General features: G+C 40.1%; 1 long non-coding RNA gene and 1 other non-coding gene across 2 annotated transcripts; both read right to left on the bottom strand.

The window, feature by feature from the left end:
* Positions 1–701: 701 nt before the first annotated feature.
* On the bottom strand, positions 702–17,561 carry LOC125895243 (uncharacterized). Its single transcript, XR_007450162.1, has 4 exons — positions 17,221–17,561; positions 14,991–15,077; positions 9,579–9,664; positions 702–749 (listed from the first exon to the last, which is right to left on the bottom strand). It is a non-coding gene; the product is annotated as an uncharacterized LOC125895243 (long non-coding RNA).
* On the bottom strand, positions 16,774–16,845 carry trnap-agg (transfer RNA proline (anticodon AGG)). The gene has a single exon. It is a non-coding gene; the product is annotated as a tRNA-Pro (tRNA).
* Positions 17,562–24,057: the final 6,496 nt, after the last annotated feature.

Below are 24,057 nucleotides of genomic sequence, written 5' to 3'. Positions count from 1 at the left end.
CAGGAAAGCAGATAACTGTTTGCTCTGGGAGAATTTGGGTGGTACAGCTTCCAGCGTTCAGATGCTTTTGTTTCATTTTACTGTGTTATGGCTGTGAAATCTATGTAGCAGGACGTCTCAGCCGGCCAAACGAAACAACGGTTTAAAGGTCGCTCATGCCAAACATCGACAGGGCGAGGCTTGTTTGTCAGTCATGCCCGTTGACCTGACACATTATTTAAAAATATTTGGATTTGGGTTCAGTTTCTAACTTCAACAAAATTAAATTTAGTGTCTCCAAACAAGGAGCATAGAGTTATACATCTTTTTATTTTACTGGGAACATTAAAAAGTGCGGGTGGCACTGTGGTGTGCAGTGGTTAGCATTGTTGCCTCACAGCAAGAGGGTTCCTGGTTTGAACCCATTCTCCCCATGACAGTGTGGGCTTTCTCTGGGTACTCTGGCTTCCCCCCACAGTCCAAAGACATGCAGGTTAATAGGTGACTCTAAATTGGCCCTAAGTGTGAATGTGTGTGAATGGTTGGTTGGTTGTTTCTTTCTTTCTTTTGAAATACTGAAATTTCCTGTTCTTGAGGCCTCTAAAAAATATTCAACCGATATGAGAAAGAAAAACCACTTCTTCAAACTGACATTGAAGATGTAGTGGTGATGAAAGCTGACTGTTGCATTACCCATGTCACATCCACAAAGTTATACTTAAACACACGAAGACTACAGCCCACGGCCAGCCAGCACATAAGTTCTGCACCTGTGAGAGAAGAAATAATTTACCATACAAGCAGATGGTGGTAGTTTGTATTCATCATTCAAAAAGTGAAACCATAAGACTGGCGGGACAGATTCAAGAGCTAGTTAGCCAGTTAGCACATTAGCAACACAACCTGATGTTAAAAGAAGAAGTGATATTTACTGTGCTTTTGCAAACAATAACACAAAGAGTTACGAACTGTGTCTACAAAAGTGCTCAATAGGTAATGGGTGCAGTGTTAAGCATTGTCGCCTCACAGCAAGAGGGTTCCTGGTTCAAACCCAGGGTGGGGGAGCCCTTCAGTGCTGAGTTTGCATGCTTTCCCTGTGTCAGCGTGGGCTTTCTCCAGGTACTCCAGCTTCCTCCCACAGTCCAAAGACATGCAGGTTAACTGGTGACTCTAAATTGCCCGTAGGTGTGAATGTGAGTGTGAATGCTTGTCTGTCTCTATGTGTCATCCCTGTGATAGTCTGGTGACCTGTCCAGGATGTACCCTGCCTCTCACCCAATGTCAGCTGGGATAGGCTCCAGCACACCCGCAACCCCTAACAGAATAAGCAATTACAGAAAATGAATGAATGAATTAAAAAGTGCAGTAAGATTTCGACAGGTCCCGTTTATACGACAACGATTTCAATTGAAAACACTAACCTTTAGTTGCGTATTGGCCGATCGTTTACATGACAGTGGCGTTTAAGGTGCCTGAAAATGCAACGTTTTGAAAACGGGTTCCAGAGTGCAATTTTTTGGAAACAGCACCATCTCCATTGTCATGTAAACTTGCAATATGCAGTTTTTCTGAACACAGAGATTGTTCACACATGCGCGTTACGCTTCCAGTCACTAGGCATGCGCGAGAAAGTCGACCATCACAACAACAATGGCGGACTCCCAAGCTCTGCTTGTGCTGCTCACCCTATTGAATTTATCAACGCTTCCCCATTATAGTGTAGATTTACTGTAGCAACTCCACCTCGTCATCTGTCCAGACAAACGTTTGTGCAGTTGCCATTTTGTTTGTTTATACGTTGCCGCTCTTAGAAGGAAGCGTAAGCGTCACACCGCCAACTACTGGCCTGGCATGTATACTGAAGCGTTTTTGGTCATTTCTGCGGATCCATGTGCACGGCGATTGTTATCAAAACGTTGTCGTCTTAACGCGGAACTTTTTTCAAAACGAAAATGAGAAATGATTCTGTTTTCAGTGGATCGTTTTCATGTAAACATGGCCTCAGTCTCTAAAAAATATTATGGCACCAATACTGGCAGAAAAAGAAATTTAGAAACAGAGACAGAGACGATACTGGGTTCCACTGTCATGTAAAATTTTATAATTACTATTATTAATTCACAGAAACATCCCCCCAAACAAGTTTTATTGCAGGCTAAACAGTTAATTTGGTTTATAAAATAAGCCTAATTTTCTATGAGTTGAAGTCATTTTTTCAGCCTTAGCTGCATCGTATCAAACAGTCTCTTTCTCACCTTTACAGCTTTTATTCACAACTTAATATTCAGAGTCCCAGTACATCAAGGAGAGACTGCAGACAAGTCTGTGTTGGGTGTTGTTATACCTTGGGAACAGGTGGGCCCACCTTTTAAAAACAAATGTCTTTTTGAGGATTTGCTGCTGCTCTCGCAATAAACAACCTTTATGTCAGTTAACATTTCCAACACGACTAAACGCATCAGACAGACCTGATAGCAGAATCTGTCAGACAGCTCTGATTATTATTCAGGACACAAACATCCTCCTCCAGACTGGGCTGCAAAACTTTCCTTTGGATAAATCTTTAAAGAGGGAGGTACTCGCCTAGAGAACAAAGGTGGCTCTGAGTTACTATGTAGTTGAGGTTTGCAAGTTCAATGTTAAATCTAGATTTGATCAGTGTCTAACCTTTTTACTTCCCAGTTTAATTTGAACTCACAGTTGGATAAAGATTAAATGAAAGGGATTCTGTAACTTTTTTTACAGCCTCAGAATTATTTAATTGTCTAACAAGTTAATGATAGATAAGACATGGCTAACCTGCATTCCAGACTGGTTTTGTCAGTTAAGCCATTTTGAATCTTTAACAGGCAGTTTAGCTGGGTTTGTGGTTATCCTACAAGTTTCCTATTAAATCTAAAAAGCAAAAAAAAACAAGAATTACCACCTTGCGGTTGTATGCCTCTATGAACCAGTCAAGTTGCAATTATATTTTGCATCCATGTCTGTGAAAACCCCCGGCAGCACCGAAGATCTATACTATCAGTTTTAAGATTTGTGTCACCAATCCAGTATCTGACCAAATGTCTCCTCTTCTGTTCCTGAGTTATGACGTTGAATTGTGGCCAGAAAAGTGTTTATGCAGAACAATATGATGTCACAGTGAAATTGACCTTTGATGTTTTCATTATTATAAAATGTCATCACTTCATCCATTTATTCTATTAGACTTTTTATGTGAAATTAGGTCAGAATTAGCATATGAATTCTCTATTTGGCCAAAACCACGTTTTGTGAGGTCACAGTGACCTTGAGTTTTGACCAACAAATTCTACTCAGGTAATTCTTGAGTCCAAGTGGATGTTTGTGCCAAATTTGAGGTAATTCCCTCAAGGCCTTCTTGAAATAACACTTTCACGAGAATGAGACATAGACAAGGTCACAGTGACCTTGCCCTACGACCACCAAAATCTATACAGTTCATCCTTGAGTCCAAGTGGACAATTGTGCCAAATTTGAAAAGAATCCGTCAATGCATTTTTGAGATGTCGCGTTTATCAGAATGGGACATATGTACGTTCGGACGACCCGAAAACATAATGCTTCAGGTATTGCCAGCTCAGCGGCATAAAAAAAAAGCTGCTTCAGGCACCTCAAAGAAATTTGACTGTTGACTTGGTTCAAGTAAAATTCTGCCATTTTGTAGCCTGGGCTGTCGGGATCTTTATTTTAAAATATCAGAATTTTTGTTGTTGGTGAATTAACTTAGGTGCCACAACAATTAGCTGATTAATCAGTTAGTTATTTTGATAATCAATTTATCTTTTAACTAATTTTTCATGCTAAAACTACGAAATATTTGAGTGTTCTAGCCTCTGAAATGGGAGCACTGGCTGCTTTTCCTGGGCTTGCATTTTAGTAAACTGAAAATATTTGGGTCCTTGACTGTTCGGAACAAGACATGGTGGTTATGGTAAATGGACTTATACTTGTATAGCACGTTTCTAGTCTTCCCACCACTCAAAGCGGTTTCACACTATGTCTCTACAGGTCACATTTATCAATGAATGGACAACCTGCTCTACCTCCCAATGACATCATACTGAGCTCTACAAAGTTTTCACCACATGCACATGCATTCTGAACCATTTATTGATTCTGTAAAGTACAGTCGGAAAAAAACATGTTGGCATTGTACGTTTCCGAGAACCTCGAATACGTTACATTTGTTGTGGTTTGTATCTCGCTGCTTTTATTTTGATAGTATTTTCCGGTTGTGTGTGGTGGTTTGGGTAACTTGACTTTTGTTCCTCCGGAGGCACCCTTCCCCCCTGCTGCGCCGAGGAGTGATTGGACTCACCTGTTTCTGCTTTGCCAATCAAGCCGCCTACTTTAAGCCTGCTGAGACACTCCTCGACGCCAGAGTATACAGAGAACCTCCGTGGTATCAGCTTGGCTCCCGTTTGGTAACATTGTGAACTTTCTCTTGTGCATTTTGATGAGTATTTGTAACCGTGCCTCTCCGTCTTTTCCAGTGCCTCCCGTGCCCTCACAGCCCAGCACTCTCTGGACGTCTTTTGTGTTTTTTGATGGACTCTGGCAGTTTTGATTTTTTGTGGATTCACCTGCCCTTTGTGCAATAAATCATTGTTAATACCTGCTCCGTTTCCGCACCTGGGTTCCCTTTCTGCACCACACGTCACAACATTTGGACATTTCATACGTATCATAGCGCTTCTAAAGTGACGTACTATATTAGCTGACTTTGTCATTGGGAGTTGAAGGGAGTGGTGGATACCGTGACAGGCGACATACCCTCTAAGCTGCAGGCCACTGCAGACTACCGTTTGGGGCCAACAAACAAAAACAGGTGTTCTTTAGCACATCATCGCTGTGTTTCCATTGGCTCCAAACGTGGGTGTCTTGTAGCAACCTGCTGTTTTCCCAGCAGGGACAGTAGCAGGAAAAGTGGTTGTTTTTTACAGAGACCGCTGTTTTTGTGGTTGGAATTATGCCTCCAAAACAGGTATTTTAAGCCTAACAATAACCAGGTGATTTTGCGCCTATGACTAACCAAACGTTATCCCCAGGGTTGTTAAAATATAAAGTTTAAATGTATCTACTGCCAGTGTTGGCAGTTACAAAGTAACGCGTTACAGTAACTTAACTACTTTTATTCGGTAAAAAGTAGCGTTACTACTGAAAATATGGTAACGGAACGTGGTTACTTTGTCAGTTGGGCACGTTACTTTTCCCGGGGACAGATTTGACGGTGACACTGACTGTCTGCCTCAGCTGCGCACTAGGCAGGAACTGTGACAGTTGCCATGTCAACAGTACAGACAGGAGCGCCAAAATCAAGAATCGTATGAGGAATATGGAAGATACACACACCTCCTCGGATTATTTTAACCGTTTGTCAACCGAAGACAGGTTAGCTTATTGTAATAAGCTAACAATTAGCAACGGAGTGAGGTTTCCTGACCCGTACTTAATGTCGGGTCAGTGGATCACCGACCCAACGAAATGGCCTAAGCTACAGTGGCCGGACATTTTTTTATATCTTGTGGAGAAACTCAGCGTTTATACGCATGAAAAACTCAAGGCATATAATCCCTTGATGTGTATAATTTTGCGGTCATGTCCAAGATATTGAATACCAGGATTTATCTGATGGTTTTTGTGGTCTACGGACCGAAGTATTGCCGAGCCAACGACAAGGACACAAAACAGTAACATTAACTAATGTACAAGACCTGGGCGATTCTGAACAAGTCGACCAACTATATACTGACAGCGAACTGCACTTGTATGGCTGGGTAAGTGTTGTTTAATGTAACGTTAACCTTGCTAGTCAGACCTCAGACATGGGCAACATACGACCCCGGAACCTCAAAGGAAATCAAAACGACCCCCAAAACATCAATAAAATGCAGCATTGTGTTAACAGAAAACAGAAGAATCATAACCTGCCTACCTTCCTGGCGCTGTGTGAACGGCAGCCTGTTGCAGCAGCTCCTGTTTTGTGTATTTCAAATTGCTGCTGTGACACTGAAATTTCCCCCCCCCGAGGGGTTAATAAAGTACCTACCATACCAGAAGAGAAAATGAATTTATTTATTCGTGCAGGTCTGTAGCTTACTGCAAAGTATGAGTCTGTTACACAAACACAGTCTCACAGTTACACATGTAATAACAGAACAGAAAATGATTTATTCACGAATATGACACTATTTGTTCAAAGATAGTGTCTGTGAATATTAATATTTTCCTCATTCAGTGATGCAGCAGGTCTGGCAAATAGGCTATTAGTAGTAGTAATCTGTCATGTAACAAATTCATGTAACCTAGTTAACACAAATTAACTCTCACTCTTTAATCTTTATTTTATCACCAAAGTGGTAAATACCAGTGGGAAATGAGATGGGGTTCTACCCAAAGTCAAGCACCATAAAAGTAACGTAAAAGTAACGAGTAACGTAAAAAGTTACTTTTCACAGAGGGTAACTAAGTAAAGTAAGGGATTACTTTTTTAAGAAGTAACGAGTAATGAGCAAACACTACTTTTTAAAAGTAACTTCCCCAACACTGTCTACTGCATGATAACATGAAAATGTAACAGTAGGTTAATCAATAATGAAAATAATTATTAGTTGCAGTCCAATAAAAAAAAACATCAGACTGGAGCAGAAGGTATAAGACTGAAGGACAATGATTTCACATGGATTTAGAGGTTGCACATTGTCAAGACATATTAACATGTTATGTATTGCGTCATTACAGAATTTCCTGTAAAGTACGTGGTGAGTATGTTTGACTGACTTTCTCTTAAGAACGCTGAAGGTAGGACTGACAATATTATCTCAGGGTGTGCCTGAGATTACCTCAAACAACAAAACTCTCTATAAGATAAACATTTAATATCAAGAAAAACAAAAATACATTTATAAATAAAACCTTCAAAATATCCCAAAATGTGGCAGTTTTGCAAAAGCAGACCTGAAACACTAACAGAGTAGATTATTTGGTTACTTGATTTACAGAAATTGAAATTAGAGTGCTTGGCCTATTGGCAATAATCACCAGAGTAAACTTGTGTATTGTAATTACGTTTAGAATGTCATGTAGAGCCAAAGGTCATACTTAGAAGTCCGTAGCCGTGCTCAGTCAGACTCTAGATGATTCAGACAGCTTTCAAGCCAGACTAACAAAAGGTATAACCTCCCACAGCCAGACAGACTATGTATTTTATGTGCTATTTTTTTTTTTTGTACAAAGGTTTTTAACTGGAAAACGTCCCCTGGGTAATAAATGTAGTTTATTCAGAAACATGCTCAACCCATCAGTGATCTATGTGTTGGGTGCAGAGATTATTTATGTGTCTCACTGCCTCTCAAAACTCCCAATTCTTGTTAACAAGCTAAAACTAGGTGTTGAAGATAGAAAGTAATGGATCATTTAGCAATTCCATGACTCATATGATTCACACACTGAATCTGACATTTCCAGAACATCCTGCGGGTTTGTAATTCAGAATCTGACACCCATGAGAGCTCAGTGAGCAGAGCAGTCATCCAATCAGGTTTTGGGTTATTTTGATATCTGAGTGAGGGAAGGAGAGACCTTTCTGTCATCTATTGAACAACTGACTTGAAATTAGGCCTGTCAAGAGAGTTCAACCATGACCACAATGAGTGAGATGAGATGGGTTTGCCGAGATAGGAAAGACGCTGACCAGGCATGTCACTTTGGATTTCTAACTACAGTGAAGCAGTGTTTCAGGTGCAAAAAGTGTAGAGTGCGGTGTCTTTCTTTTGCCTTTGCAAAGCCAAAAACTCCAGAGCAAAGGTGAAAGGAACCTATTAAATGGTGAGTTTATCTGCTCTAAAATGAGCTGTTACGTTACTTCCAAGGGCAAGGTACATCTCTCTGTATTTCCCCTCTATACTGGATATGTGGGAAGTTACACTCCAGCAACACCTGACAACATTTCCCGAGACAGCGTTACATCAACAAAACCTATTGGTTAGTCCTCATCTGACAGTCTTTTCTCTTGTTAATTAAGATTATGCATTGTAAGACCTAAAGTCTGAACCAATCACAATTGTCCTGGGCAGTGCCAAGTTCAGGATGCAGCAACGGTGCTCCTGCAAAATACTGTCGGGGGGGAACAAACACAGTGACAAGGCTAACTGTTAGCATCACAAAGCTAATGTTACCTATTGATTATTCACAGGTTTAATAACGGAGTCAAGCTGTTTCAGTATCGATGTGTTTGTTGGAAATGTTTATCAGCTCAGTGTTGTGTTTTAGTGCTGTTGGTGTGTTAGCTCGTGCTAACAGGGCAAACTTGCCAGGAGGAGAGCAGCTACGGAGACAGCAGCAACAAAAACTTGGCTTATCTAGTGAGGAGTCGGGAACATCTAGGCATCAGACTCCTGGCACAAAAAGGGTCATATTCAGGTATCGTTTGACTTGAGAAGTTTCAAAAGATGAGGCGAATTAACTTCAAGCGGCCATGTCAGAAAAAAAAAAATCAACATTGGGCATAAGAGTCTTGTGGAGTTTGGGCTTTTCTGAGGTGCATTCACAAGTTGTTTTATTTGTTGTAAATCTTTACAACAATTCAAAGAAAAACGAAGCAGGGATGCTTTATTGCACGATCTAAATCTTCATCAAAACTTACCATTTTTAGCATGTAAGTTGTTCGCTTGGATGATGTTGTTGTTTATCATAGCGAAGGCAATGTTGAAAACAGTAACCCCCAGAAAGCAGAGAGGAGTGAGAATGCCGAGCTAAATAACCAGGCATAAAAGTACTACTTGCAATAAAGACCAAAGAGATAAGGTGACAATAAGATGTAAGACAGAATGGGATACCATAAATAAAAAGTGAAGGCAGATGCTATTAGGACCCAGGTGTTCGTAGCCAACAATGATATAACTATGATAACGTTAACAGCTAATGTGGCTGTATACATACATGAAAAAGAGGATTTGTGTGTGAGTGACCAAAGTATGCAACAGTATTGCACAGTATTGATTTTTATTATAAAATAAGTCTGAATTTGCTTGCTAGTGACCTGATTAAATCTGCCAGAGACAGATGGCAAAATCAATGGTTCCTGGAAGAACTACATCACTGTCAATTACTCATCTCATCAACTATTTTGAAAATAGATTGATATATTTGATAAACAGATGAGATTAACATTTGATAGTTACACCTTCTTCAATTTGAGCTCTTTGCTACTTTTCCTTAAAAGGTCCAGTGTGTAGGATTCAGGGGCATCTGGTCGTGAGCCTGCAGAACTGAAACTTCTCCTGCGTGCAAAGCATGTGCTCCTATGGAGACATAAATGGCTCACTCTGAAGTAACGAAAGCACAACAATTCTTATTTCTAGGTGTTTATAAATCAATGAAAACAAACTTATGAATATTACAAATCATTTAGGTGCCCCAAAAACCTACATACTGGAACTTTAAGTTGGGGTAATAAGCACATTAATCGATAGTGAAAAGTTGCTGGAATCATCAAAATCAAGGACCCTTTGTTTCAAATATAAATATTAAAACATGCATAGTGTGAAAAAGAGCTTGCTCAACAGGTGTAACAGTACCTAAGAGAGGAGAGGTTCAGCAAACAGCCAATTGGCACATCTTCTGGTACTTCTGTAATCTGTTGAAATGTATGACGAAGAGAATTCTGTGGAAAGATTGGGGGAAGTGTTTAGAGGCTTACTCAAATGATGTCATCAACCCAACATGTTTAAATAAAGACTTTCACATTTGTAGTGGTGGATATGGTGCCAGTGAGGGAAATCAGTTTATGACTAAAGCCTGAGAAAGACACACACGCACAAAACCAAAAACAATCTCCATCAAGGGACGTACGTCTGGCAAAGGCCATGACCATGGGTAAGGAAAGTTATTGTTCAGGGCTGTGTAAACCCAAAAGACTTCAAATTCAAAACACATTTGGTTTCCTTCACCGCCTTGGGAGAAGAAGTCTGTGGGTTTGAAGTTAAGAAACACACTGAAGAGAAATGATATTCGACTCTTTACCAAGGTCATTCGACTGATATAAAAAGAAAATGGTGATTGTTTTGGTTGTTATGGTGCCAACAAACGTTAGTGGGGCCATAAAGTGTGTCACACTCACAACAGAAAACACAGCTGTGCACTAGAGCCCTGTGCGGACTGTTTTCTTCATCCCGCTCCTGCCTGCTCCCGCTGAATTTCTGACCATTACCCCTTGCAACCGCAACGTGTGTGTTACACTCCCGGGGTTGTTTGTTTCGTTTCCCTGGCCTGCAAGTCTTTTGACGCACTGGTCAGGAATAGCGCTCCTATTTCGTTGTTTTCATTTAGTTTTTAATGAAATAAAGGCTGTTTCATATTCTATTCTCCTCCTCTGTATTTTATTTATTTTACTACCTTTATATAATCACTCAGTGATTGAGGTTAAGGTCTCTTTTCTAAGAGAGACCTGAATAAGAAACATTAATGAGATAAAGATAAAGCCTATGCTCAATAACACCGGCATCATCACGCCTCTTTATGTAATTAACAAACAGCAACGAGAGTAGGCTTTGAGTGGCTCAAATAATACTAATAAATAACATAAAATAAACAAAGTTAACGAATGAAACAAATGAATTTAACAAATGAATCACTTGGCCATAATATTGCTGTGGAGGCAGAGAATCTTGCTGACCGACTGCGGTCCCAATCCCGTGCGTCTGTCTTCCAAGATGCGCCCACAGACACTAAAGGCCCGCTCTGAAGCGCTGGGAAGTAGAGGGCTCAGTGCGCCTTCACACCTTGTTTGAGCTTCTTTTCCACATCATTTGTTAACTCCATCCTGTCGCTATAGGCTACATCAATCCAATCCAAGCTTCTCTCTTACACTAACCTCAGCTTGATTACTGTGTTAACTCATCACAGAATACATAAACGTTCAAACTGGAAAAAAATAAAACTCTGAAACTCTGAAAATATGCCGATCTACATTCCGTTGACCCTCGATCTCTCTACAGCAACATGTTAAATTATATATTTTGGGCGGGGCAACACAATGGTTTAAGTTGAAGGTGTGAGAAAGAACAGAGAAATACAAAACCGTACTAATCAACCTTCATTAATATAGGCCTATACTGAGCAAGCCGCCTGTTAATGACGCTGTGGGCTAATGGGCATGTAGCTACTTCCATGTTTCAGATGATACGTCATGTTGTAGTCGACCAATGAAGAGGAGTTTACATATCACCTTGGGTTCGTCCTTCACCTTCTCAAAATGATCCCACACTTTGGATTTCCTGCCCGACATGTTATTAACTAGCCTGTGGAATAACCACAGGTACCAGCCCTGGAAATTAGGGGCCGTACACATGCCACATCTTTAACTGCATGGAAAATGCAAGGTTGGGTGCTGTTGGCTACTTTGTGCCTTTTTGTGCCAGCTTTCAAGAGCGCGGCAGCAGGTTGCGTCTGAGGTTGCTAACCAACCTAAACAAGTACTGTATCGTAGCCAATGTACCTGAAATCCTGAGTGCAGAGCTGATCTTCTTCCAGGACCTGTTTATAAGTGTGTAGGCCTATCGTCCGTGGGACAGATGTAAAGCTCTGGATAGCCCTGCACTAACATGATCAACTTTTCAATATTTACAGAAAAAAGGAAAGGTATATGTCGGCTGTGATTGGTTTATAACGTGACTCCTGTCTGACTGCTGAGCATGGCCACTTCCTGTGTCTGTCCTTTCAAATTAAACTCCCACATGGTCCACTCATATAGGTTAGGATTTATTTTGACAAGGCGCAGCTCCTGATAGAGTTTCACCTTTTTTTTTTTCTGCAACTTATCGACCAATGAAATCTTGCCGACTAATGACCTTTCCGGTCAACAAATATTTGGTCGAATATTAGGAGGCAGCTCTAACTACAGTTTTCAGTTAGCGTTTCAATGTAGGTGAACCTCGCCTCAGTGAGTTTGCGAATTTCCATTTTCATTTTTGCCAATTTATTTTTTTTACTTTATTAATCCCAGGAGGTGAACTAATGCCTCTGCAGCCACCAGTCCACATGCCATTTTTTGGTCCGGACGGGGACTTGAGCAGGCGACCCCCCGGTTCCCAACCCAAGTCCCTATGGACTGAGCTACTGCCACCCCAGAAGTTGGCTATATAGTTATACAGAAGTTAGCCCGCTACAACTGTCGCAATGGTAATTGTACACATAAAAATGTCCGCCGCTCTGACCATCCTGCTACGTTTATTTGAACAGAGATCCTACAGTTTAAGGCAAGTTAGGTTTAAGACTTTTTAATCTGAATGAAATTTAAGACAAACTTTGCAATAACCAAAACTGAAGGAAAAAAAACAGGAACTGACATCGGTTACTTGGGTTAGGGAGAGTTTTGCCCAAATGTTTAATGATCCCCATTGTGTGAAGTTTGGAAAAACTTTTTGCATGAAATAAACCAAGCCTCGTATGCTTGGCCCTGTACTGGTATCAGCCATGCTGCAAATCTTGGATAAACAGCCAGTTTTTTGTCAAATTTGCACTTGCCCATGCTGTCTTAGAGTGACAGCGGATCCTTTGCATCCTGGCCAGTAAAAAAAGAGACAGTTGTTGGTTCCACTATCCTGACATTTATGTGAGAAACATTTGAGAAATTGTTAGAAAAATGTGATGTTACCACTTATTTTGAGATTACACAATGCAACCTCGGAAGAAGAATGATTCATGAAAACCTCTTTCCCATGTCACAGTGTTTTTAATACTTCTGAAAGATTGATTTAAGACAATGTAATACCAATTAAGGCTTTATATTCATGAATTCAATGCCTTTTGGGTTTCTTCTTGTGAGAACCTTGTTTGAATGGGAACGTCCGTTCTACCCTCATTCCTTTTTTATGGTTTCAACCTAACCCGCTGGGATTTCCTGTGAGGTATCTGCATGTTCTCTCACAGCACATTAGGTGACAAGGGGAGACTAAATCTTCTGACTACATGTTTGTTGACCCTAAAATAGGCTGTCAACATGCTTCTCTCAAAGAGCGTGCACTGGGATGGACTCCAACAGCTCAATCCTGAACAGGATAAGTTGTAAAACCAGATGGGGGATGGAGGGATGGTTTCCCGTATCCATATAGGATACAATGGAAAATAAAACACTCCTCTTTCAGGGAAGATGAGATTATAAATTAAGAAATGGTTACCCAGGAATCTCAAATTTTCTCATGAATAAAGGGGCAGGACAGGATTTCTCATGAACTTTGCAAATGCGCAGCGTCAAGCTGGATGGCATCACTTCTTTCCAATAAAACGGAGCCAGGACAGAGTCAGGAAACAAAATTGACAGATTATTACTGTAATGCATATTTTTAAGTCGATGTATTTTTTTTTTTTTTTTACTATCTATCAAATACGTTGGACACTTCCCATAGTGTGCTGTTGTTGAGGGGACTCCATGCCACTGGGCTTTTTCTGACCCTAATTTTATTCTCATGGCAGCATCACGTCTTTTTTTAAGTGAATACATAAATAAAATCTTACCAGAACTGCATGAGAATAACAGATCTATCAAGAGTGTGTATTCATATGCAGCCAGCATGCTATGAAGTTTCGAAATTGACAGACTGTAAAATAAAAATAGTTGTATTGCGCCCTCTGGTGGGTACTGAGAGGAATGAGCACACTGAACAGAGGTGAACAACCAGCAAAATGTACCAAGGCATCAAAACCACAAATTTTCAAAGAATATTCCTTCCAACAGTGTTATAAAATTAGATTTTTACTCAGGGTTTAAGGAGATTTAAATGTTGTAGCAGGTAAAGGTGGGGCTAATTTTAACTCCTTTATACAACCTAGTGCTGGTCAATACAAAGTCTGATAATGCGTCTTATTTTAAATGCTTGCTTAGAATCTTAATCCGCAAAGCATCTATAGCTGTCAAATAAATGTATAAAAAGAACAACACTCTCTGAAAGGTATGAAAATACTTCAGTAAAGTACAGGTGGCCTAACGCAAAACTGTATTAAAGTAACTTACTTGAGTAGTTAAATGATACAACAGCATTTAGGGCTGTGACGGACAATTACTGATTAACTTCTTCACCATTTAATCAATTAAATGTCAGAAAACAGTGAAAACTGTCATATGTAAGAAGCTGGAAACAGTGGATGTTTTGCATTTTGGCCAAATAAACGATTTAATGTATTATCAGATTTGTTATTGATTGAATAATCTATTGACTAATCTTTTCAGAACCAAATTAATTTGCCTATTGTATTGTTTGTGCTTATGTACCTAACCAACGTCCTATTTTAAGTATCTTATTAGATATATTTTAAAGTTTTAACTGTTGTTTCATCTGCCTGTTCTGTCTTTTTCTTTAATTTACAATCCTTTGTCTTGGTGTAAGGTCTTTTGAGCTGCATTTTGTGTATGAAAGGAGTTATACAATGTAAATGTATTGTTACTGTTATTATTTTAAATGTGTACTTAGTATGTCAGGCAGGGTTAAAAGGTTAATGGGTGGGTGAGTCAAACCTGCAGGCGTTTATTTTTCCCTAAATAATAGAAAATGATTAATTTGGTGCACTTCGTCCACTTTTTGTAATGTCTGATGTGATTCGTTTGTGCTATGATTTTTTTGTATTTATACATTTATATGTATTTATGTGAAACAGTTGATGTCCTGGAACGAAAGACAAATTTTAGATTTTTTTTTGACAATAAAGCAAATTCAAATCAAATCCATTTTTTCATTTTTTCTATAGGAGATAATAACATTATTAAATCTGTCCGAATGCCTGAGTCTGACTTCTGGGGAGATGTGTGTACACTGATTGTTAAGACAATACCCAATATTTCATTTGATGGAATAGTGCATATCTTGGGTCTGAAGATCTGAATATCTTGCTCAGTGTAAATGTCAAAGCGACAGTGAAGAGCTGGAACAAACAGCTACACAACAAACATGTGATATCACCTACAGCATGCTTTTCGTAAAGTTAACGCGACTTACAGTTTCTCTTGATTGCTTGGACTGGCTTCATGAAACTGGGACCCACTTGATCTTCATCATCACCTTCTAACACTGCAGCAGTCTTCTCTAGAAAATTAATGAACAGATTTTCATTGGTTTGACACATTTTTCCACACAAAACACAGATCGCATAGAAAGACCCAGAACTTCATTGGATTTACTGTGCTAAATAAAAGAAAAACATCTCTTCACAGCTGACAGAAACAACCTGCATAAAAATGAATCTTTTCTGCACCTGTGGGAAACTATTTAATCAGCAAACAGTCTTTTCCATCTATAAAAGATGTCACTCTGTGTTGCTATTTGCAAACATGGATCAAAAAGGCAAATGAATAATGATAATTTTTTTATGTATTTCAACAGAGCATCTTAAATGAGCATATAAAGTGCTGGTGCAAAGTGCAGCAGGGTTTGTTATGTCTGGCACAGTTATCATTGGAGAACGGAATACAACTGGTGCTGTGATATGCTCGCTTGCCTTTTTTGGCACGTTATAACCATGTAAAGTATTTGCATATGACACAGGCATATAGTACAAATTAAGGTTGAACGAGGTCATATTTATAGCTTTATTTTGGATTTTGTGCATTGTGCAATGATTGATGTAAAGAATACATTCACTTGACCACAAGGTGTGCTGTCTGATGAGAATATTTGCTTTTGTTGCATGTTTTCAATGTTTTTGTTTTTATTTTTTTGACAGCAGTCCACAAAGCAAAACATAAAGTAAACAGTATAAAGTATTCTCCTGCCGTTCAAATTTTCTCACAATCTAAGAACTTTGTAAAACATTATGGGAGAGATTGCATGTACATATAAGCGGCATATGTCGGGGAGACTTGAGGAGGGATTAAAGGGGAAAAAAAATCAGACTAACAGTCACTGAGGGTTAGCTTGACTAAACATCACAGGGTGTTTTGTACGATAGCTACATAAAATCAGGTCGAAAGGGTCTCACATATATGACACCCAAGATTAAGAGAAAAAGTAATCTTTTCCATAACATAAATATAATTTACAATATCTATCCACTCCTCTAATGAGGGGGGTTCAGGAAGCAACCAGCACCTTGTGAGGGCTTTTTTACAAGCAGATATCAAAATACCAAACATATATTTGTGAGAAAGCTTTGCCTTAAAATCCATATATTCCTAAAATAGAAAATTGCAAAGGGTGATCAGTGTTAAGACTCTTTTTAAGTGTTTTATGAAATTCTGTCCAGAAGGGCCTGACCACTGGGCACTCCCATAATACATGCCAGTGATTGGCTTCCTGAAATCCACACTGTCTCCAACACTTGGTGTCCCCTCCAGCGAAATGTGCTTTCTGCTTCAGTGTGATGAAAAAACGAATAAAACATTTCCACCCAAACTCTCACCACATAAGAGAGCATTCTATATTGAAAAATGACCTTCTCTTTCCCATTTTTTAAAATATATTCTGTAGTGTGGGGTTTCACTGTTGTATGGCCTTTATAGAGTTATGTTTTCAATGTTTTCTGAGCATTTTGCAAACAAATGTGTCATTTTCAGTGACTTTCAGTTGAAGTCTGTGTGTGGACTGTTTGGAAAATGTAACGTCTGAGTGGACAATTGTGTTCACGCAAATGAGAAAACTGTCAAGTGAAATAAAAGGGGAAATCTGTTATGGGATTAATAATTGTTTTTCTCTATATTTAGGTTAAGAGTTTATGTCAATCTGCACAAAATCTTGTATAAGAACCTAACTTGAAAAAACTTTATTCTCATTGAAAAAGCACGGAGGGCTCGTCCGGGATTTGAACCCGGGACCTCTCGCACCCTAAGCGAGAATCATACCCCTAGACCAACGAGCCACGTGACATGAACCCATACATCTAGAAACTTGCCCACACAAGCAAAACTTGACCAAACAAGTGTTATTAACAAGATATTATTTATATAAACACAGAGGACACGTTATGTTTGTGTCCAACTAACATTTTCTCTATTATTACTGGTAAAGTTCTGGCGGCACCGTGAGGCTAATTAAAAACTAACCATGAGTTTGTCCCAACCGTCAGTTCATTACATATTAAATGGACACTGCCAAATTTCAACAATGTGAAAACATTGTGAAAGACAGAAACAGTCTCACACTCTAACACAGCAATTAAGATGAAGACATGTCTTTGCAAACTCCCCGTTTAATGCCACAACTCACTTAATTAGTTATTTCTGCGTCTACTTACCAACCGTCACGTTAACTCACATCGTCGTCAAAGCTCAGTGGGTAAAGTTTTTTGTTGCCCCCCATAAAACAGAGAACAAAGTGACATATTTGACACCAATTGTCTCTTTAACTTTGCCATTAATTCGTGTTTTGAGGCGAAGTTTGAAGCTCAAGCGTAAATATTCACCGTAAATATGTCTCCTTCGACGGAGGCCTGTGAGTTTACCGGTAATTAACGTCGGGACCTGTCTCTGTGAAAAGTTTGATGGAGGCGGAGGAGTCCATTATTATAATGGAGACGTTGACAGATTGTTGTTACGTCACTCATCAACCGCCAGAGGTCGTCATACGCTCTCAAGAGGAGTTTGAACAGAGGCTCCAAACAACGCGAGAAGCTTCACTCCCGGTTACTTCCGGGTTCGTTTCAATCTTTCCGGGCAGACTGTTTCTGTTTAGAATAATTATTTTAAATAGAAGTGTTTCGCCATTTTGTTTTTTATATTGCGTTTTCTTCAAGGATTGTTTTGACTAGGCAATTTGTAACAACAAAGATATATGATGGTTTAAAGTGTGATGTGCAGTGCCCTCTCCATTGACTCCATACACTTGACAAACTAAGTGGATTTCCTACTCAAAATAAAACTTGCTTTGATAGATGAGAGAGTGTAATCACCCAGGGGTCAGTATGGACATTATGGAGGACTTCCTGGGAGTGTTCATAGGCATTGAACTGCACTGAGCTAAGGGACTGTCCATTACTTATGAGAGTGGAGGGGGTGGTGCAAATAGAGTAGAGGCATGTCAAATATTTTTTTAAGCTCTGGGGAGGGACTCATTTGTTGTTTTTATTTTGGCCTAGGGGAGAGGCATACATCTTTAAATGGCTGTATTTTGTATTTATCAAACTGCCAACTTTTTTCAGCTTTATTACAGGAAAGATTAGAGAGAACGGGAATGACATGCAGCAAAGGGCCGCAGGCTGGAGTCAAACCTGTGCCACTGCAAAGGGCTCAGCCTACATGGGGTGCATGCTCCACCCACTGAGCTACAGGTCACCCCTTGCTGCTGATTTTTAAAACATGTTTTCAGAATAAGAACCAGAAATATTTTATTGATCCCTGAAGGGAACACGGTGATTTGTTACAGTCACTCAGATGTAAAGAATAGAAAATAAAGGAGTAGGAATAAGAGTGTGAAATAGAAGTATGTAAATATAAAGCAATAAAATAAAATCTAAATTAAAATGTACATCAAAATAAAAAATGAAAAATAAAATGTGCATTATGCTACAGTGTTTAACACTAGTACTTAAGATATATATTAATTAAAATATATATCATGACTGTGCTGAGGCTGTATGTGTGAAATTTAACTACATTATATACATTGATAGAATAAACAGAAAGAGAACAAAAGTAAACATAAGAAATATGTACAGTTACATGCATGATAAAGTCCTATACTGAAAAATATTGCACAATTGCACAGACATTTTCCTCTGTAGAATTGGGCAAAATGACACTGTTTATCCTGTCCAGAAAGTGTAAAAACAGAAAGTATTGTTGGATTTTCAAATTTCCGACGGTCTTTGGGCACATCATATTCACTGACTAACCAGCATGAATGACAAGAGTGAAAAACCGAGGCTTTTTTCCCCAGGATTTCATCTTCAACTTTTACCTTTCAAACATCAAAAAAAAAAATGTTTTAAAAATCGAATAGCTATCTTATGGTGAAGGGAGGATCGTGCATTTTTTGCCAGTCACTCAGGTACACTCAAGGACAAATATCTGTAGCTTCGGGGATGGTCAAAATAAATTAAAAAAGAAGTCACACCCTGCTACCCTCCCTACACTGATAAGTCCAGAACAGTCCCTTAGAAAACTGAAGCCCTCGACGAGAAGGGCCAGAACTGCCTCTCTTTTCTAAGGACGCTGAGGTCCTTCAACATCAATGAACAACAATACTGAGGATCCTTTATGAGCCGGTGGCATACAGTGCTTTCCTGTTTGCTGTTGTGTGCCGGGAGGCGGCTGAAGGTAATGGACATCAACAAACTGATCCACAAGGCCGCTGACATTGTGAGGTTGGAGCTGGATTCTCTGGTGGCTGTGTCAGAGAAGAGGATGCTGTCAATGTTATGTGTCCATGACGTGCTGGTCAAACACAGTTTCTCAAGTACTATATCAAGTACACACAGAGCAAGACTCATTCTCTACGGTGCATCACAGGAAGTCATTGCTACCTGTGGCCTTCAAACCTTTCAGCTCCTCCAGAGTGTCAGATGCTCTGAGTATGTTTAGACCTGGTATTGACATGTGTCTTAAGTGATCCAATAGCAACTGGACGGCTAAATACAGGTGGAAACAGCTACTAGGACACATCTTGATTCGATGACTCAAACAATTTGCTGGGGTGGTCTGGAATGCATTTTACCACATGGTGACAGCTCTGTAACTTAGCCATTTTATGTGAAGTTGGACAAAGTGTTGCATGACCATCCCTGAATCTGATTCTGAATCTGAACACAAGTGGTCAGCAGGAGACACATGATAGCCACAGGTGTGAACACTGATGTAGCTCCACTTGTGTTCAGATCACCAAAACGCTTCTGAGTGAACAGGCCTTTAGACGTACTTTATCAGCAGCAGCTGTAACCCATAATATATGTAATATATGTTTCAACTGCAATATGCAATACTGACTTGAAGCGCTCTCAAGCCTGAAGTGAGAGAGTTCAAGTGTCTTGGGTCTTGTTCACGAGTGAGGGTAGAATGGGGCGTGAGATGGATCGGTGCTTTGGTGCAGCTTCTGCAGTGATGCAGGCACTACACCGGTCCGTCGTGGTGAAGAGGATGCTGAGCCAGAAGGCAAAGCTTTTGGTTTACTGGTCCATCTACATCCCAGCCCTCACCTGTGGTCGTGAACTCTGGGTAGTGACCGAAAGAATGAGATCGTGGATACAAGTGGCTGAAATGAGTTTATACGTGGGGTAAGAGATAGGGTAAGGAAGTCGGACATCCGGACGGAGCTCGGAGTAGAGCTGCTGCTCCCTCACGCCGAAAGGGGTCAGTTGAGGTGGTTTGGGCATCTGATCAGGATGCCTCTTGGGCCATGCATATGTGGTATTTTTGCCGTAACTGCCGTCAGTGAAGAGGGGGCTGAGCTGGAAGGCGAAGCTTTTGATTTACTGGTCCATCTACATCCCAACCCTCACCTATGGTCATGAGCTCTGGGTAGTGACTGAAAGAATGAGATTGCAGATACAAGCGGCTGAAGTGAGTTTCCTCTGTAGGTATCTGGGCTCAGCCTTAGAGATAGGGTAAGGACCTCGGACATCCTGAGGAAGCTCAGAGTAGAGCTGTTGCTCCACATCGAAAGGGGTCAGTTGAGGTGATTTGGGCATCTGATCAGGATCCTCCTGGGCACCTCCCGTTAGAGGTGTTTCAGGCACATCCCACTAGTAGGAGGCCCCGGGGCAGACCCAGAACACGCTGGAGGGATTAGATATCTCATCTGGCCTGGGAACGCCTTGGGGTCCAGGAGGAGCTGGAAAGAGTTGCTGGGGAGAGAGACTTCTGGGTGCTTTGCTCAGCCTGCTGCCCCCACGACCCGGCCCCTGATAAGCGGATGAAAATGGATGAATGGATGAATGGATATGTTTCTTTTTTTTGTATTTTGATATGTAAATATTGTTTTTCTTGCACACTTCTTATTCTATTTTCTTGTAATTTCTCTGTATCTATGTAGCAGTGGTTTTCAAACTTTTTGCGCCCAAGGCACACCAAAGGGCAAGCCAAAAATTTCAAGGCACACTACAACAGCTTCTATCGTGTGCTATCACTCTTATCACAACATAAGACAATAAAAATAAGAAAAAATAAGACAGGTAGCTTTCGTGATAGTGTCTACTTTTCTTTTGGTGGTAGGTCGTCTTCGCTGGTGCTTTGCTGTAAATTGCTCCATACAGTGAAGCAATCCATTGTCCCAATTCCCAACCTCTTATAATTCCCACCTGCGAAAGGCGACAAATAGGCTCCCTGTGAAGGTATTTTAAATTAAATTGCACTAAATTACATTTTTAGCCAGAGTTTGCCTCTTTATTAGGAAATGGGTGGGAACAACATACTGATACAGTCAGTTAAAAATTCATTCATAAAGTTTTGCAAAGGCCCAGTTAAAATATTGCAATAATAATGTGTGGTTATCAAAAAATCCCATGGCACACCATTTGAAAACCACTGCCATATAGTATAGGAGCAACTGTACCAACCAATGTCCCCTGTTGATCAATAAAAAATTCTGAATCTGAATGTGAATATACTTCTACACATTTTTTTCTTTCCCCAAATCAATGTAGGATACAAAGATGGAAATAAGAACTGGCTTGAAACAAAATTGTTTGTCTGCATCAATACCCTAGCGAAAAACAGAAACTGTGTCTGCTTTATTTCTAAGTGTTTTATTTCACACTGTGGAGGGCTGCACACATCAGCCCCAGGCTTAAGAACAGTATCTGCTGAGGCTGATCACTTACATTAGACCAGCCCATTAACTGATCCATTAAACACACATTTAGGAAATATAGATGCCGATAAACACAATGCAGGCAGCAGAGCAGCTTTAAATGGCTGTAAACAGGGGTTACTTTAATGACTGATGACCGTGTGTGTCACCTGATCACTGCGAAGCACAGCGGGCAGGAAAACAGGTCACTGACATCATGAATACTGATGCCTGATGTCAGTGATGCACATTCCTGATTGCTGTTACATAAATCAGCCGTTCTAGTTGGCCGTCCTGCCAAATTACATTTTAATGGAATTTAAGATGCATGTTCACATGTGAGGGAAAATTTCCTACCTGTCATATCTGAGCCATGTGATAATGAGGAAATCCATCGCCTCTGGCAACACGAACAGCAAGTGTCCACCTGCTCCACTGCAGATCAGATCCGGTTTATTTGGACTGTTATAATGAATTTAATATTAATATCTGGAGAAGCACATTTTATTTTTGTAATAGTAGTAGGTGTAAGATGAAAAGATAAAGACACACACAGCCCACAGTAAGGGAGTGTACACAAATGAGTTTCACAGTCAGGTGTGCGAACCTTTTCTTTCCATAAATGAGTGACAGACAATTTCTGATTTGAATAGAGGAACCAGTTTTCATTCTTACTTACTCTACATTACTGTTGCCATGTGCTTTTGACTTTAAACTCAACTTAAGTGTGTAAGATTTAGGGGCATTCAGAGCCATCTAGAGGTGAGGATTGCAGATTGCAACCAGCTGGAGAGGTCTCTTCCTCTCCAGAACAAATGAACCAGGGGTCTCATTTATAAACATTGCATACGCACAAAACGAGGCCAGGCGTACGACACTTGCCACGCAAAACCTGTGATCTATAAAAACAGACTTAATAGGAAAAACTTTGACCGATGCTTACGAACATTTTGGAGACGGGAAATTGGCGATGCAGATGGTGAGGTGGAGGCCTGATTGTAGAAACTGTTTTGACTATTTTTTGGCACACACTTCTTTGGCTTTTGTCCGTACGTACATTTTAAGTATGGATCCTAAGCATTGTTTAATAAATGAGACACCAGGTGATTAAAACTGTAAAAACACTCAACAAATCAGTGTTTCTCCTCCTGTGTAGTCAATGAGGTGGGTGTACGACTGGACCTTAGGTTGATGGGTTAGTTACCAAGGAGGAAGTGGATATACTCTCCTATATCCCAGTGGCTTTTTGGCTGATGGCTGGGTTTACTGTGAATGGCCAGAAAAGGAGGTGTTTATCCTGTATACCTGCGTATATTCTCTACTACACCACTGCTGGTGATTTATACCAGTAAAAACACTGAATAAAGAAGTGTCACATTACAAATCAGTGTTTTTTTTCAGGTGCTGTTTTGCATGTAGGACACAGGCTGCTAACCTATCACCTGCTAATATGTGCTCACTCTATTTCTCTGATAACTTAACGTGTTCTCGCCTTATGTCTGATCAAGATGTTCAGGGGTTTTTTTTACTGGGAGCTGAATTATCCCCAGATGTCTCTTCCTCTCTACAACAAACATACCAGGTAAGTCAAACTGTTAAAAACATTCAATAAAGCAGTTTCACATCACAAATCTGTGTTTCCTCTATGCCATTTATTACATTGCAGATGGGCTGCAAACCCAGCACCTGCTTTAGTGTGCTCATCTTTTCTTCTGATAACTTAAGATCCAGATAATCAGGAGGTTTTTACAAGGAGCCAAATTATCCACAGGGGTCTTTTCCTTTCCAAAACAAATGGACCAAGTGATTAAAACCATAAAAACACTGAAAAAAGCAGCTTCACATAAAAATATTGTGTTTTTCTTACACTGCTTATTATGGAGGGGCTGCTTACTATGCTGACCACCTCAGAACATGAATAGCTATATCTAGAGCCAGTGTTTGGTTTGTCCATTCTGAGCTACTGTAGAAACATGGCGGGACAACATGGTGATCTCTGTAGACGAGGTCCCGCTCACAGTGGAGATATGAACGGTTCATTCTAACTGTCCGTTCACACCAAACGCGATGGACGCAATGAACGCCACAAGTTTCCATTCAAAATCAATGTAAATGACGCGATGTCGCTTTGGGCGACGTGTTTCAGGCGATAAGAGCAATGCGATGAAGCGATGACACGTCCATCGCCTCATCGCGTGTGTTGCTTAAAGTTGAAAAATTTGAACTTTTCAAGCAACATCGCGTGACGCTGTGCCGCGACATCCAATCAGCGTTGATATCTTAGCACCTGTTACACTGAATTTATTCTATGTATTTCGTTCATTTTCATAAAGAAATTATAAGCAACTAA

This window comes from Epinephelus fuscoguttatus, linkage group LG1 (assembly GCF_011397635.1).
Source record: "Epinephelus fuscoguttatus linkage group LG1, E.fuscoguttatus.final_Chr_v1".
Taxonomy (NCBI): domain Eukaryota; kingdom Metazoa; phylum Chordata; class Actinopteri; order Perciformes; family Serranidae; genus Epinephelus; species Epinephelus fuscoguttatus.
Note: the sequence above shows the minus strand (reverse complement) of the source record. Positions and strands in the feature narration are given on the sequence as shown.